A 15550-nucleotide genomic window follows, 5' to 3' on the forward strand; every position below is an offset into this window, starting at 1 on the left:
GCAGGTTGAAAAACTGGCATAAAAACAAACCTATGTATCTATGATTTTTAATTTATGAAAAAGTGACATTCAAATTAGCAGGGAAAGGACAGACAATTCAAGTGCTACCAACACAATGGGAAATTTTTCACACACTAGAAAAAAAAAGAATCCCAACTAGCAAATGTAAAAAGCAAGACTACAAACTTATTAGAAGAAAACATAGAAAAAATTTGTTTATAACTTTAGCAGTGGGAAGACCTCCTTCAGCAAGATATAAAATGATAACCCTTGGAAAGACGTCCCATGTTCCTAAATTAGAAGACTTAATATTGTTAAGATGTCAATAGCACCCAAAGCGATCTAGAGAGTCAATGCAATCCCTGTCAAAATCCTAATGATACTTTTTGCAGAAATAGAAAAATCCATTTGAAAATTCATAACAATCTCAAAGGACCCCAAAATGCCAAACCAATCTCGAAAAAGAAGAACAAAGTTGGAGGTCTCACACTCCCTGATTTCAACCTTACTACAAAGCTACAGAAATCAAAACATATGGTACTGGCATAAACACAAATAGACCAATGGACTAGAACAGAGAGCCCAGAAATAAACCCTCACTTATATGGTCAAACGATTTTCAACAAGGGTGTCAAGAGCATTCAATGGGGAAAGGAAAGTCTTTTCAACAAACAGTGCTGGGAAAACTGGATATCCACAAGCAAAAGAATGAAGTTGTAACCTTATACTACATACAAAAATTAACTCAAAATGGATCTAAGACCTAAACATAAGAGCTAAAATTATAGACCTCTTAGAAGAAAACATAGAGGGAAAGCTTCATGACATTGGATTTGGCAAGGATTTCTTGGATATGACACCAAAACACAGACAATACAAGAAAAAATAGATAAATTGGATTTCATCAAAACTACAAACTTTTGTGCATCAAAATGTGAACAAGAGACTGAACAGACAATGCACGGAATAAGGGAAAATATTTGCAAAGCATATATCTGATAAGAGATTAATATCCAGAATATATAAATAACTCTTACAGTTCAACAACAAAACAAACAACCTGATTAAAAACTGGGCAAAAGGGGCTGGCCCAGTGGCACAGCGGTTAAGTGTGCACATTCCGCTTTGGCGGCCCGGGGTTCGCCAGTTCGGATCCCGGGTGTGGACATGGCACTGCGTGGCATGCCATGCTGTGGTAGGCGTCCCACATATAAAAAAGTAGAGGAAAATGGGCATGGTTATTAGCTCAGGGCCAGTCTTCCTCAGCAGAAAGAGGAGGATTGGCAGTAGTTAGCTCAGGGCTAATCTTCCGCAAAAAAAAAAACTGGGCAAAAGACTTGCATAGGCATTTCTCCAAAGAAGATACACAAATGACAAACAAGCAAATGAAGATTCTCAATATCACTAATCATTAGGGAAATGCAAATCAAAACCACAATGAGATATCACTTCACACCCATTGGGATGGCTAGTATTTAAAAAAACAAACAAATAGAAAGTAACAAGCACTGGGGATGATGTGGAGAAACCAGAACACTTGTGCATTGCTGGTGGGAATGTAAAATGATGCGCTGCTATGGAAAACAGTACGGCAGTTCCTCATAAAATTATAAATAGAATTACTATGTGATCCAGCAATTCCACTTCTAGGTATTTACCCAAAAGAACTGAAATCAAGAATTTGAACAGATATTTGTATACCCATGTTAATGGCATCATAATTCACAACAGCCAAAAGGTGAAAGCAACCCAAATGTTCATTGATATATGAATAGATAAACAAAATGTGGTATATACATACAATGGATATTTAGTCTTAAAAAGGAAGGAAATTCTGATACATGGTACAACATGGATGAAGGACATTATGCTAAGTCAAATAAGCCAGTTACAAAAGGACAAATACTCTATGATTCCACTTATATGAGGTGCCTAGAGTAGTCAAACTCAGAGACAGAAAGTAGAATGGTGGTTGCCAGGGGCTAGGGAGAGAGATGGGGAGTCTATATGGGGAGTTATTGTTTAATGAGTATGGAGTTTCATTTTGGGAAGATGGAAAAAGTTCTGGAGATGGATGGTGGTGATGGTTGCATAACAATGTGAATGTACTTAATGCTACTGAACTGTACATTTAAAATAGTTAATTAAAATGATAAATTTATGTCATATATCTTTTACCACAATAAAAAAGAAATAAAAACAAAAGTGGCACATGATAAAAAAAAAAAAAGAAGAAGAAAGAAACTGTAAAGGAAAACACATTTCCTGTGGTGGTATAGTCTTTGAACAGACAATCTGTAGGATCTACAAAAACTTCACATGTACATATCTTCAAGCCCCTAGGCATCTACTCTAGAGAAATGCTTCCATATGCACATTCCCTGAAGCACTGTTCCTAAGGAAAAGCAAAAACAACTTAAATGTTCCAGCAATAGCAGAAAGTTGAAACAAACTAGAGCATTTTACTATGCAGTATTATACTATGTATTATACTATGCAGTAGTTAAAAAGAATGAGGTTAATCTAAATATACCGCCAAGGAAAAATCTCCAAGATGTATGTTAAGTGAAAAAAGCAAGTTCCTGAAAAAGACAATATTATCCCATTTACGCTTTTAAAAAGTTCACAAATTAAATATATGCACATATAAATGTGTGTGTATATATATGTATGTATATACAATATATATCCTATATATCTATACACATATATAGTGCAGTCCAATAGAAATAGAATGCAAAACACAATCATAAGCCACACATATAATTTTAAATTTTCTAGTAGATATATTTTAAAAAGTAAAAAGAAATAGATGAAATTAAATTTTAATAATTCTTTAATCCAATATGCCAAAAATATTATTTCAATATGTAATCAATATAAAAATTATTGAGATATTGTACATTCTATTTTTTCATACTATGTCTTCATGATCTGGCATATATTTTATACTTATAGCTCATCTCAACTCAAATTGGCCACATGTAGCTAGTGGCTACCATATTGCCCAGCACATCTTGTGTGTGTGTGTGTGTGTCTGTGTATATGTTTTAAATACAAAGTCAAAGGTATAGAATACCTTTATTGGTAGTTTTAAAATTATCCATGAGAATGTGTTCATGTGTAAATTGTATAATTAAAGTTATATTAAAAATATGAAGTTCCATAATAATTTGTTTATTAATTCTGCTAAAACTGGGTCTTTTTATTACTTGATATGTTTATAATCAACATGCTTTTTACTTCATCTCTTTGTTTTCCATTATTTCCACTTTCCATTTTTTTCAATGTGATGAAAGCTTTATTATGAAGCTATTTCTATTTGTGAGGTGGAAAGGTAATAAAGGAACATAAAAACCTTAAAGTTTATTTGGCTTACCTTTTACAGTTATAAAACATTCTAAAATATTATTAGGTACTTTTCAATAGAAAAATGTCAGCTACTTTCCTACTTTCAAATACTTGAGTAATTAACTATGAATTCTGTGGTAGCTAAAGGAAGACATATAAAATACATATAAATACACTCAGCGCATACTTGAAGAAATTATAAAAATGAAAAAGTTTCTTGGTTTGTGGCATGTAGGAGGAAACCTACAGGCAATGACATGATGGTGTTATTAGATGTACTAAACTTGACATAGGTTTGCTGATTCTTCAAAAAAGAGATGAGCAGATAATAGATTCAGAATTGGAAATGTGATACCCTGCTTCTCATACTTGCTATGTAGGTCATTTGTTTGAATTTGGGTCTCTATAGAGTGCTTTAGCAGGTGTTGAAAGGAACACAGTATAACTGTAAGTACAGAAATGACTATAGAGATAGGTCCCATAAAATATACAGAAAAAGACCACTCTGATATGAAGACTGTCTGAGATGGAAGATCTCTATCAGTGTGATATTCAAACCTCAGGTCATAACTGCCTACTCTCACTGGCAGAAAGGAGAGGGAGAAGTAGATGACACTTAGCAACTCTGGCATCCCCTGAATAGTTCCTCCACACAAGGTGGTGGCAGAGACATTCACCAAGAAGTCAGATTCTCACTTTAAATTGGCCGTAAGTTCACCTGAAGAGAAAAAGAAAAAGAAAACCCTAAAGAGAAGTAGCTGGGCATTTAGAGTGAGGATAAGTTTTATATGAGAGGCAGACACCTAAACTTAATTTTTATTTTACTTTTCCAGCAAACAGTGAAACATTTTCAAAGTTCTAACTCAAAATGAATATAATAAAACCTCTCTTTCTGATCTACTTTTATTTTTAAACACATTGGAATCCTTTCCTATAATTAACAGAATTTTCTATGGCATCAATTTAGTTCAAGTCTAGTTATTTAATTGCTTGCTTCCTTTTCTTTTGTTTGTTTTATTTATCTATTTCAATACCTAATACAGTCACATAATATGAAATTCAAAAGGTAAAATAAAGGTACACAGTGAGACTCTCCCTGCCATCCCAGAGCCACCCAGCTCCCTCCCTAGAAGGCAACCTCTGTGACCAGTTGTTTGTACATCCTCCCAGAAACAGTCTGTTCTGTTTTTATTCTGAAATCAACTGCACCACTAAAAAACTTAAACTGCTGTAAAATTCACAATATCATTCTCTTCAAATTGTTTTACTAAAAGTGGACCAGGCCTGGCCACGTTAAGAGTAAATGAGGAAGTGGAGGGTTGTGACCAAGTAACAGACCTATCTGCAGGGCCACTCCAGGTCTCATACAGCACGAAGGTAGGCTTTCCTCCCATTGCCTCCAGTGTTCTTCCCCTCTAGAGAATACACATTTTCCTCCCGATTAAAGGAAATGAAAGAGAACCAAAGAGTGGAACGGTAAAAAGGAGAGTCGAGAACGAAAGGGTCAAGATTCAAGGAACCATGCTAAGTGCTGTGGTGGCGATGGGAGCAGCAGGGTGGCAAGCACTGGCAGCAGTGTTTCAAGGTACTGAGGGACACAGATGTGTAACCTACATCTAACACAGGTAAGAGGAAGTAAGGGCTAAATAAAGGTAAAAGTAGTATGCTATAGGAATGTAGAGGAAGCAGGAGAGTCAGGGGACGGACTTCATAAATTAGCCCAGGGCTGGTGGAGCACGTCTGAGCAGCTTCTTCTCAAACTGCACAGGTTTTTCCTGACTCATGATTACCTAGAGCTGGGAGAATGCCAGGCCGATGTGCCGAAGCTCAGTCAGTAGGGAAGTCCTTTGGAACCAACGTGGAGAGGAAAAACTTTGCACACACACAAAAAATAAGGAATAATAATAAAAATCCTACTGCAGTTCACAGCTGATCTTCAGTTGTGAAAACTTGAAGAGAAAAAACACAAGCATTTTCAAAAGCTTTGTTAGTTAGTTAAGATCAGGGCTGTCAGGCATTGCTCACCTCCAAGGGGCACCATTCATTCATACTGGTTGTCTGTGTTTTTAGGTATCCCTGGAATGGTGCAGTGCACAATCAACACAACCATGCACGACAACCTTGCTAGGGCAAACATCAGTTCTTTGACTACTACTTTCTAAGTTTCCCCAACACTAAGTTTTTACTTGGGATACAGGGTATTCCCTTTGGCTAATATTTCCTATGACAAGAAAAAACAAACATTTAGAATGTTACAAATATATTTTCTTAAAAACCCAAAGTTGTTGAGTATAAACTGCAGCGTAGCTATGCTACAGAATATGGCTAGATTATATACCTAAAGTATGACATACTGTACATATTTTCCAACCTATAAAGATTTTCCATGATGGGGTAGGGCTGCTCAGTTTCAAATTAAACACTATTTATTTAGAAATGTAGGGCTATTTCAAATCAGCCTGGGCCAGAGAGCAGAGTGGAGTAGAATTATTGTTTCAGGGCATCTGGCACATTTCTACTCTGAGGCTTTCAGCATTTAATGGTTAAAAGTTGAAAGTTTCTCCTTGTTGTAGAAGTTTTTCTCATTTTTCCCCAGTATCTCTCTTTTCACCGACATTATCTAATTCAGCAATGTGCAGACATCCACCAATTTGGAAAACACTGTGACAGTGGGTCATATAAAGGAATTAAAAAATGAGATGTGAAACTGATTTTTCTGAGTGTTTAAAGTTATACTACTGTCGTTCATAATTCCTGGTTCTGATGTTCCTGATTAGGAAGTATCTAACCAAGTGAAATTTAGAAATATTTGTCACCATTAGATACGGCAGTTTTTCGTTCTCTTCTCTGTGCTTTGCATTAATTGTTGCGTATGTAGGAACCAATCTTCTAATTTTTTTTTTTTTTACTTTGTGGCTATTGAGCTAATTCCTGGTGGTTTTTAGAATTTACCCACATTTTCCCTTTTTGTGGAAATATTTACACTGGGGATTTCCACTAAGGGAGTTAGAGTTAATTGAGCTCTTTTTTAGGGATATAGCAGCTGAGGCCATATTTCTACTAGTGCCTTTTTTTTCTTGCCCTACTCTAAGAGAGTGTTTCCACACACAAGACTTAATATAACAGGTCCTCATGGAATATTACATATGTAAAATAAGATCATGTATTTGAAAATGTTTGGCACAATATCCGGTACATGTTAATTACTCAACACAAATTGTATCTAGTTGAACATTATCTGATTTTGATGAATTTGTGGTTGCTATAAATGAAATGTGCCCTGAGCTGGCATGAGGATTAAAAAAAAATCTAACTTATCTTGGGGTATGAGAAGTATAAGGCATCTCTGAGTGGTAAGTGAGATTACATATTTCATAAAAAAGTCTTTCACTTCAAATTTCAGCTAGAATTTCAAGTGTTCCTGTAAATGCAACAGTGAAAGATGAACTACATATACTCGAAAATGCTTAACTTAAAATGAAGAAGGACAAGAGGAGTATAGAAGCTAGAGACACTGAAAATTGAAATGCATACAAACTGAGACATCCTTTCAAATCCCACCCAAGAAGCGATGAATAAGCTTGAAAAAGTATCCATCTGTTTTTTTTCATGGTATAGTGCACAGACTGAGAACCAGGGGCTGGGTTCCATCACTGACTTGCAAGTTTCCATCACAGTAAAAAAAAGGGAGGGGGATAATATTTGCCATGGACCAAACAGCGATGCTTTGAGGAATAATGACATAATGTCTGTAAAGAGGTTGGAGTTCCTTGGAAAAAAGACACTACATAAATATAAAGTAGCATTAATATTTAGGCTTAGTCCACAATATGAGAACTGCTTTCTTTGGCTCATGAGGTCATCAGCAGTTTTGTAAAGTGCGCTCAAACAGCCACAGAGGAGCCTTGTTAGCTTCCTTGTAAGTGGACTGTAAAGCTAATCTGACGCACCTGGTCAGAACAGTTATGGAGTCCATGTTCCCTTTTCATAGTCTCCGCAAGGATACAGATGGAGATGCTCAACTCCCTAAAGGAATGAGACATGGCCGAGAGAGAGCACTTCTACAGCACTTAAGGCTTCCCAGGAATGCAGTGGGAGTTTGGGAATGTTTTGGCTTAGAATTAAACAAAAGTACAGACACATCATGTCTTGATTTAGAAGAAAGGCTAAATTTGCCTTTCTCAGACAAAGAAAATCTGGAGTAAGGGTAGGAATGAGAAAGCTACTTCTTGGAATGGTTAGTTTATATCTTTAGAGGATTTGGACACAAACTTGGGTATTTTTGTCCTGGGAAAGTTGTAGTCTCTAAGGGTTGTAGTTTCTTTGATGGCACATCCTGACTCCTCATCAGAGCTTCATCTCTATGAAACGGTTATCATGGGCAATCTTGCAGAGGTTTTAGTTCTAAAGTTTCAAAGGATAATCAATTCAATGTAGACATTGCCTTGCAACGTCTTGTGGTATAACTGAATGACAGTAATGTTATTGTGACAAAATATTTGCATTTCTCAGTTTTAAAAGATAACACTAATTTTTATTCAAGGGCCTCAGGCATCAGAAACCACCACTTCAAAATGCAAGGTTCATGAACTTATAATTATTAGTGCTTAATAGTGATCTGAAGCTGTGTCCATAATACCAAAACATTTGAACAAAAGATGGAAAAAATGTGAAGGAATCTTTCTTTTGTATCTGGATGTCCTGTTTCTACATTGATATAGGTTGTTATTTCAGAAATGATTTGACTTCTTGTCCACCGAATGATATGGTATTTCAGACTGATTGATATTGATAATATATGCTTTTTTAGGGGAAAGGTAACAGAAATGTTATAGTTGTCTCAACTTGTAGTCAAATCTACACTAACTGGAAAGCATTTTCTAAATAAATTCTTGACTTTAGCCCTTCTATCTCTTCCTATCCTTTGATGAACAGTTCAGTCCTAACACTAGTGTTAGGTGTGGCAGAGCAAGATAGGCATCCACATGGAGGGGTGTCAGAGCCTGAGCAGAGTGAGAGGGCATCCATGTGGAGGACAGGCCTGGTGTGAGGAGTCAGAGCCCAAATGGAGTGAGGAGGGCCTCACAAGTATGGGTGACCCACAGTGGGGTGTCAGAGCCCCAGCAGGGTGACGAGGGCATCTATGTGGGGAAAAGATCCAGGGCAGGAGAGTCAAAGCCTTACAGGGGTGAGATGGGTATCTATGTGAGTGTGTGGAAGGTGGCAAGGATGGGAATTTGGTTACATTTGAGGGACTGATAAAATAAGTAAATATGTTAAGTAAAATGGGAGTCAGGTTTCTCATTGATGGAGAAAGAAATTACAAATATGGAAAGTGAGAAAACGAGAATGACCTCTATAGTATCGGATTGGAATTGACAGTATAGGCGTGAACTCATGGATTTCCATATAGAGATATAAACATAGATGTATATGTGTGTGTGCATATGTTCAGACATATATTCTCTAGCTCTGTCCACTGAGAAAGGCCTCATCTTGGCTCCTAAAAGAAACCACTGAAAAACCAGGGATCCTCAGAGAAATGGCTGATTCCAGGACTAGGTCAAGGAAAGTACAAGATGAGCCTGGAACAGCTTGTTGTGCCAGAATATAAGGGAGTACTCCAAGAAGTAGGGGGACATATCAAAGAACACAGGAGCCAACCTGAAGGGGTTCCCACTGGCAAAATCCGAGACAGTGAGAGCATCAAAAAATTAATGATAGTGTGGATAAAACAGGCACTCATGAATCTATATTGATATAAATAAATAATGAGTAAATGGGAAGTTTGATGAGGAACTGGGTAATTTACATAGTTTCAAAGTACTTCCCTACAAACTACTTATTAATTACAAAGGGGAAGAGAGAAACTTTATAGTAGAGAAGTCTGGCAGAAACTACCTTAATCAAGTGACCAAAATAAACATCATCAGTATTCGGACAGATCAAAATCATATGCCACTTGACAGGAGGCAATGAGTACTCAGCACCACTTCTGCGGCATTCTTTAGAAAAGTGCATCCCCTAAATCTAATCATGAGGAAACTTCAGACAAACCCAAATTGAAGGACACTCTATAAAATAACTGACCTATTCTGTAAAAACATGTCAAGGTCCTGAAAGTCAAGGCAATACGGAAGAACTGTTCTAAGCCAAACGAGGCTAAAGAAATTTAACCACTAAATGCAACATGTGATCTAACCTGGATCCTTTTGCTTTAATGGACATTTTTGGGATGACTGGCAAACTTGAATGGAGCCTGAAGGTTAGTTGATAGTAATGTGTCAAAGTTAATTTCCTAGTTTTCATGGTTGTATTGTGATTATGTAGGAGAATGTTCATGCTTCTAGGAATTGCATACCACGGTATTCAGGAGTGATGAAGCAACCAGTTCAGAAAAACCGTTGTTTTTGTTGTACTTCCAGCTTTTCTGTAAGTTAGAGATTGTCGCAAAATAAACACAAATTTATACAAAATATTATTTTAGAAAAAGAGAGAGCAAATTTTCTGGGCTTTTCCTGTTGATATAACACATATTTTACAGACAAATACTGTGAAAACTAAAGACATTTATTCTGTTCAAACTATCTAGTGATTATTTTGAAATGTGTCCACGTGTAAGTGAGGTGTCAATAAACTTGGCTTGTTCTAGAAACAGAAAGAAGGCCAAAAAAGCTGGAGATGAAGGAGCAAGGGGAAACTGGCAGGAGGTAAGGTCAGAGCCTTGGGCTACAGCAAATCAGCTATGGTCTTGCAGGCCATGGAAAGTGAAGTGACACGAATAGATTCATATCTTTAAAAGATTATTATGGATGCTTTGTGTCAAATAAACTGTGCAGGAGCAAAAATGAAAACAGGGCGACGACTGCAGGGGCACTGTTCACTTGGGCCACAGTGGCAGCAATGAGATAGTAAGAAGTGGTCAGATTTGAAATATATTTCGAAAGGAGAGCTCCCTGGACTTGCTGATGGACTGGATGTGAGTTATGAGGGAGAAGAACCAAGGATAGTTCCTAGGGTTTTAATTAGAGCAACTGGGTAAAACGATGGTACCATTTACTGAGATGGGAAAGACTGAGGAAGTAAATAATGATAGGAAAATAATAAGAATCGTGTATTGGACAGTGGAGTGGTGGGATAAACACCTCGTTAAAATGAGTTAAGAGAACAGAAAGCAGGGAAGTGGACACGGCAAGCATAGACAGTTCTCTTGCAAGATGGATATGATTTGGGTCAATGGAAAGAAGCAGAAAATTCCAGGCAAAAGAAAGTATATTTGTTAAGATATGGAAGCAGAAATGAACTTGGCTTGTTCTTGTGACAGTGAGAAAGCTGACCTAACTCAAGGAAGGGGAACATGTTGGGTAATAGTGGGAAATAAGACAGGTAACATGGAGCGAGCTCATAAGCAGCCTAAAAGCCAGGTAGAGATGTTTAGACTTGATGTAGAGGAAATAGGAGTCATGAGATATTTTGATTAGGGAAGTGATATGGTTAGTGTGACTGAGGAACTGAATTTATCATTTAATTTAATTTAAATTTTAACAGCCACATGTGGTTAGTGGCTACCATTCTGGACAGTGCAGGTTTAGGTAATCATCAGAATGTTTGGAGTTAAATTAGGAATAAGTATAGAGAAAACTAAGCAAATGAAGAATAACTATTAACTGCAGAGAGAACAAAAACTTGTGCAAGAAAGGAAAAGGAATCATGACTTACTATATAACTCGGCTCTGCATAGAAGTATATAGTTACAATAACATAAGCACAAATTACTGACATAACCCAAATCATATTATATATTGGGAGGCTATTAGGTGGCTTGTTTTATTTTACTTTCATTTACCAAAAACATACAAATGTTTTCTCCAGACCAATAATTTTATTTCTCTAATATGTTCTTAGTAGCTACATAGTGCTTAATTTTATTGGTCTACCAAAATTTATTGAGCCAATCCTGCACTGAGGGACATTTAGATTGTTTCCAATTTGGGACAATTCTCAATAGGGCTTTAATGGTTAACATTGTGGATCACTGCTTTTTAAACTTCAACTGCAATAAGGTAAAATTTACATACTATCATATGTACTATTGCATCTATTTTAAGAGTATATTTCCATGAGCTTTGATAAATATATATATCCTTGTAACCACTATCACAATCAAGATAGAGAACATTTCGTCACCCCAAAAAGTTTCCTTCTGCCTCTTTGCACTAAATCCCCACCCAACCCAAGCCCTAAGCAAACACCAATTTGTTTTCTACCATAATAGATTTGTTCTAGAATTAGTTTTAGAATTTCTAGATTAGTTCTAGAATTTCATACAAATGAAATCATAAAATACGTACTCTTGTCTGACTTTAAAAAATTCATTCAGTTTTGCATGTATCAGCTGTTTGTTCTTTTTTATTGCTAGAAATAACTCACTGTACAAAGATACTATATAATTTGCTTATCTCTTGACCTGTTGATGGGCATTTAGGTTGTTTCCTGTTTGGAGCTATTATGAGTAAAACTGCTACAAACATTTGTGTATAAGTCTTTTTTGTGATTATATGTTTTCATTTCTCTTGGGTAAATACCTATGAGAGAAATTGCACCATATAGTAAGTGTAGGTTTATAGGAAATTGACAAAATGTTTTCCAAAGTAGTTGTACCATTTTACATACCCACCCATATGTTGCTAACATATGAAAAGTCCAAAAGCTTTACATCCTTGACAACACTTGGCAGTGTCAGTAATTTTCATTTTAGTCATTCTAGTGAATACGTATCTCATTTTGGTTTTAATTTGTATTTCCCTGATGACTAATGCCATTGAGCATATTTTCACTCTTATTTGGCCATTGGTACATATTTTTTGTGATGTGTCTGCTCAAATTCTTGGACCTTTCTAAAAATGGGATTGTCTTATTATTGAGTTGTAAATACTGTATAAATATAATCTGTATTCGTAAAAATTACATATTCTGAATATAAGTTCTTTATCAGATGTATATATTAAGAATATTTTCTTCCAGTCTTTGGCTTGCTTTTCATTTTCTTAACAATGTCTTTGGGAGAGAAGTTTTTAATTAAGGTGAAGTCCAATTTATCAATATTTTTTCTTTTATAGTTAGTGCTTTTAGGGAACTGCCTAAGAAATTTTGGCTGAAAATTTTTTTTCCTTCTAGAAGTTTTAGCTCTTACATTTAAGTCCTTAATCTATTTTGAATTAACCTTGTGTGTGGTATGAGGTAAGAATTAAGGTTCATTTTTCCCATGTGGATATTCAGTTGTTACAGTATTTATCAAAAAGACTTTTACCTTGACGCCTTTGTAAAAACTCAGTGGATTACATATGTATGGGTATACTTCTGAACTCTGCATTCTGTTCCAATGATTTATATGTCTGTCTATCTTTACCACAATGTCACTCTATCTTGTTTACTGTCCTTTGACAGTTGATATGATAGAATAAGTTCTCCAAATTTGTTCTTGTTCAAAAGTTTTATAGGGGGCCAGCCCTATGGCTGAGTGGTTAAATTCATGCTCCGCTTCAGCCACCCAAGGTTTTGCCGGTTTGGATCCTGGGTGCGGACATACCACCACTCTTCAGGTCATGCTGAGGCAGCAGCCCACGTAGCACAACCAGAAGGACCTATAACTAGAATATACAACTATGTATGGGGTGGGGGGGCCTTTGGGGAGAAGAAGAAGAAGAAAAAGAAGATTCGCAACAAATGTTAGCTCAGGTGACAATCTTTAAAAAAAAAAGTTTTATAGCTTTTCTAGGTCCTATGCATTTTCATTTAAATTTTAGAGTCAGCTAATCAATTTCTACAAAAGGGGCCTGTGGAGTTTTGACTGGGATTGCATTGAATGTAAAGATCAACTTGGGGAGAAGTGACATCTTAACCAAGTTTTCCAATCCATGAATGTGGTAAATCTCTGCATTTATTTAGATCTTTTTAAATTTCTCTCAGCAATGTTCTACAGTTTTTATTGTACAGGTCACGGCATATGTCTTATTAATTTAGCTCCAAGAATTTCATGAATTTTTATGCTGCTGTAAATGGTATTTTAAAATTTCATTTTCCAATGGTTCACTGATAGTATAGAAAAATACAATGTTTTTTTTTTTGTTTTTAAATTTTGTTCTTGTTTTTTTGTTTTGTTTTGTTTTGTTTTTTTTTGGAGGAAGATTAGCCCTCAGCTAACTACTGCCAGTCCTCCTCTTTTTGCTGAGGAAGCCTGGCTCTGAGCTAACATCCGTGCCCATCTTCCTCTAGTTTATACGTGGGACGCCTACCACAGCATGGCTGCCAAGCAGTGCCATCTCCGCACCCGGGATCCAAACCAGCGAACCCCGGGCCGCCGAGAAGCGGAACGTGCGAACTTAACTGCTGCGCCACCGGGCCGGCCCTACAATAAGTTTTTATGTATTGACTTTGTGTCCCGTGACCTTGATAAATTCATGTGTTAGTTCTGGGAGTGTCTTCCTTGTAGATTTCTTAACGTTCTCTTTGTACACAATCATGTCATTTTCAAAGAAATTCAGTTTTACTTCTTTCCAATCTGTATGCCTTTTATTTCTTATTCTTTCCTTAATTCACTGACTAGCACCTCCAGTACAATGTTGAAAAGAAGCGGTAAGAGTAGATATCCTGTTTTACTACCTGTCTTAGGTGGAAAGTGTTTAGTCTTTCACCATTAAGTATGATGCCACCTTTAGGTTCTTTATAAACGTTTTCTATAAAGTTGAGGAAGTTCCCCTCTATTCTTTGTTTTCTAGAAGTTTCTTTTTTAAAAATTAAAAATGGATGTTGAATTTTGACAAATATTTTTTCTGCATCAATAAAATAATTGATTTTAAAATATCTTTATTTCACTTTCATTTGTAAAGGATATTTTTGCTGGGTATAGAATTCAAGGTTCAAAGTTTTTGTTTTTCAAGTACTTTAAAGATGTTATTTCATTGTCTTCTGGCTTGCATTATTTCTGCTGAAAGTGTTCTTATAATTTTCATCAAATTTGTAAAATTTACAGCCATTATATATTTCGACCCCTGCACAATTTCTGTGATTATAATTACACATAGATTAGATTGCTTGATATTGCCACACAAGTCACTGAGGTGCTATTCTTTTCATTTTGTTTTTCAGGGTTTTTTTCCTCTCTATGCTTCAGTTTGTTATTTTCTATTGCTCTATCTTCAAGTTCACTGATCTATTCTTTTGTAGCTTCCAATCTGCTGTGAAATCCATCTAGTGATACTTTAAAATTTCAGATATAGTATTTTTAAGCTCCACATTCTATTTGTCCCCCCTTTTAACACTTTTCATTTTCTCATTATGATCATGTTTTTCTTTAAATCCTTGAGCATACTTATCACAGCTTTTTTCCATTTGTTTCATTGAGGTATAACCTACATGCAGTAAAAATTATCCTTTTTAGTGTATAGTTCTGTGAATTTTGACAAACATATACACAGTAACAATATAAAACAGTTCCATCACTCCTCAAAACCCCACCATGCCCCTTTGTAGTCAAGCTTCACATCCAGCTCTGGAACCTACTGATCTATTTTCTTTCCCTATAGTTTTGCCTTTGCAAGAATGTCATATAAGAGATCAATTTCCAGCAGGTCAGTATGAGGAGCTCTGCAGACCTGCTCCCTAGAAAAACTGGTGAAAACTATTTAAAAAAATAAAGTCCACAGAATGGTCCTAAGGGCATACAGCAAATGAAGAAACCTCTAGTCAAGAAAATTTACTAAAATTTGGTAAGAACACCAAAAGCCTGTGGTATTTGTACCCAAATCACTCCTTCCACCCTCCCAGCTCAATGAAACTCCACTCTACTCCTCATGTGCAGCCAAGAACACATAGCTCCCTCTCCTCCTAGTTCTTACTCAAAGGGTTACCTTTATGAGAGGGACAGGACATCAGCATTTCTCATCCTGGCCCTGGCTACATATTGCTGAGGCTAAATTCTATGTCAGTATGGCCAAGAGTTGGGGGCTCCTTTCTTCTACCCAGTCCCCATTGGTGAGACAGAGGTTCCATTTTGAGTACAGCATTGCTCAGAATGCCAGGCCCCCAATCACTCTTTCCCTGAATAGTAAAACAGTGGTTCCATGCTGGCAGAGACAAGCTGAGACCTGAGTCTAATGCACACTCTCCACATAGCACTCAGCTCCTAAAGTAGGACTGT

The 15550-nt window shown here is 36.4% G+C and overlaps 1 protein-coding gene across 33 annotated transcripts in view; it reads right to left on the bottom strand.

Annotated features, from left to right (window-relative positions):
• The window catches only part of HORMAD2 (HORMA domain containing 2), a 76354-nt gene that overhangs the window by 10646 nt on the left and 50158 nt on the right, over window positions 1–15550 (bottom strand). The window lies entirely within an intron of this gene.

Source organism: Equus przewalskii, chromosome 7 (genome assembly GCF_037783145.1).
Source record: "Equus przewalskii isolate Varuska chromosome 7, EquPr2, whole genome shotgun sequence".
Taxonomy (NCBI): domain Eukaryota; kingdom Metazoa; phylum Chordata; class Mammalia; order Perissodactyla; family Equidae; genus Equus; species Equus przewalskii.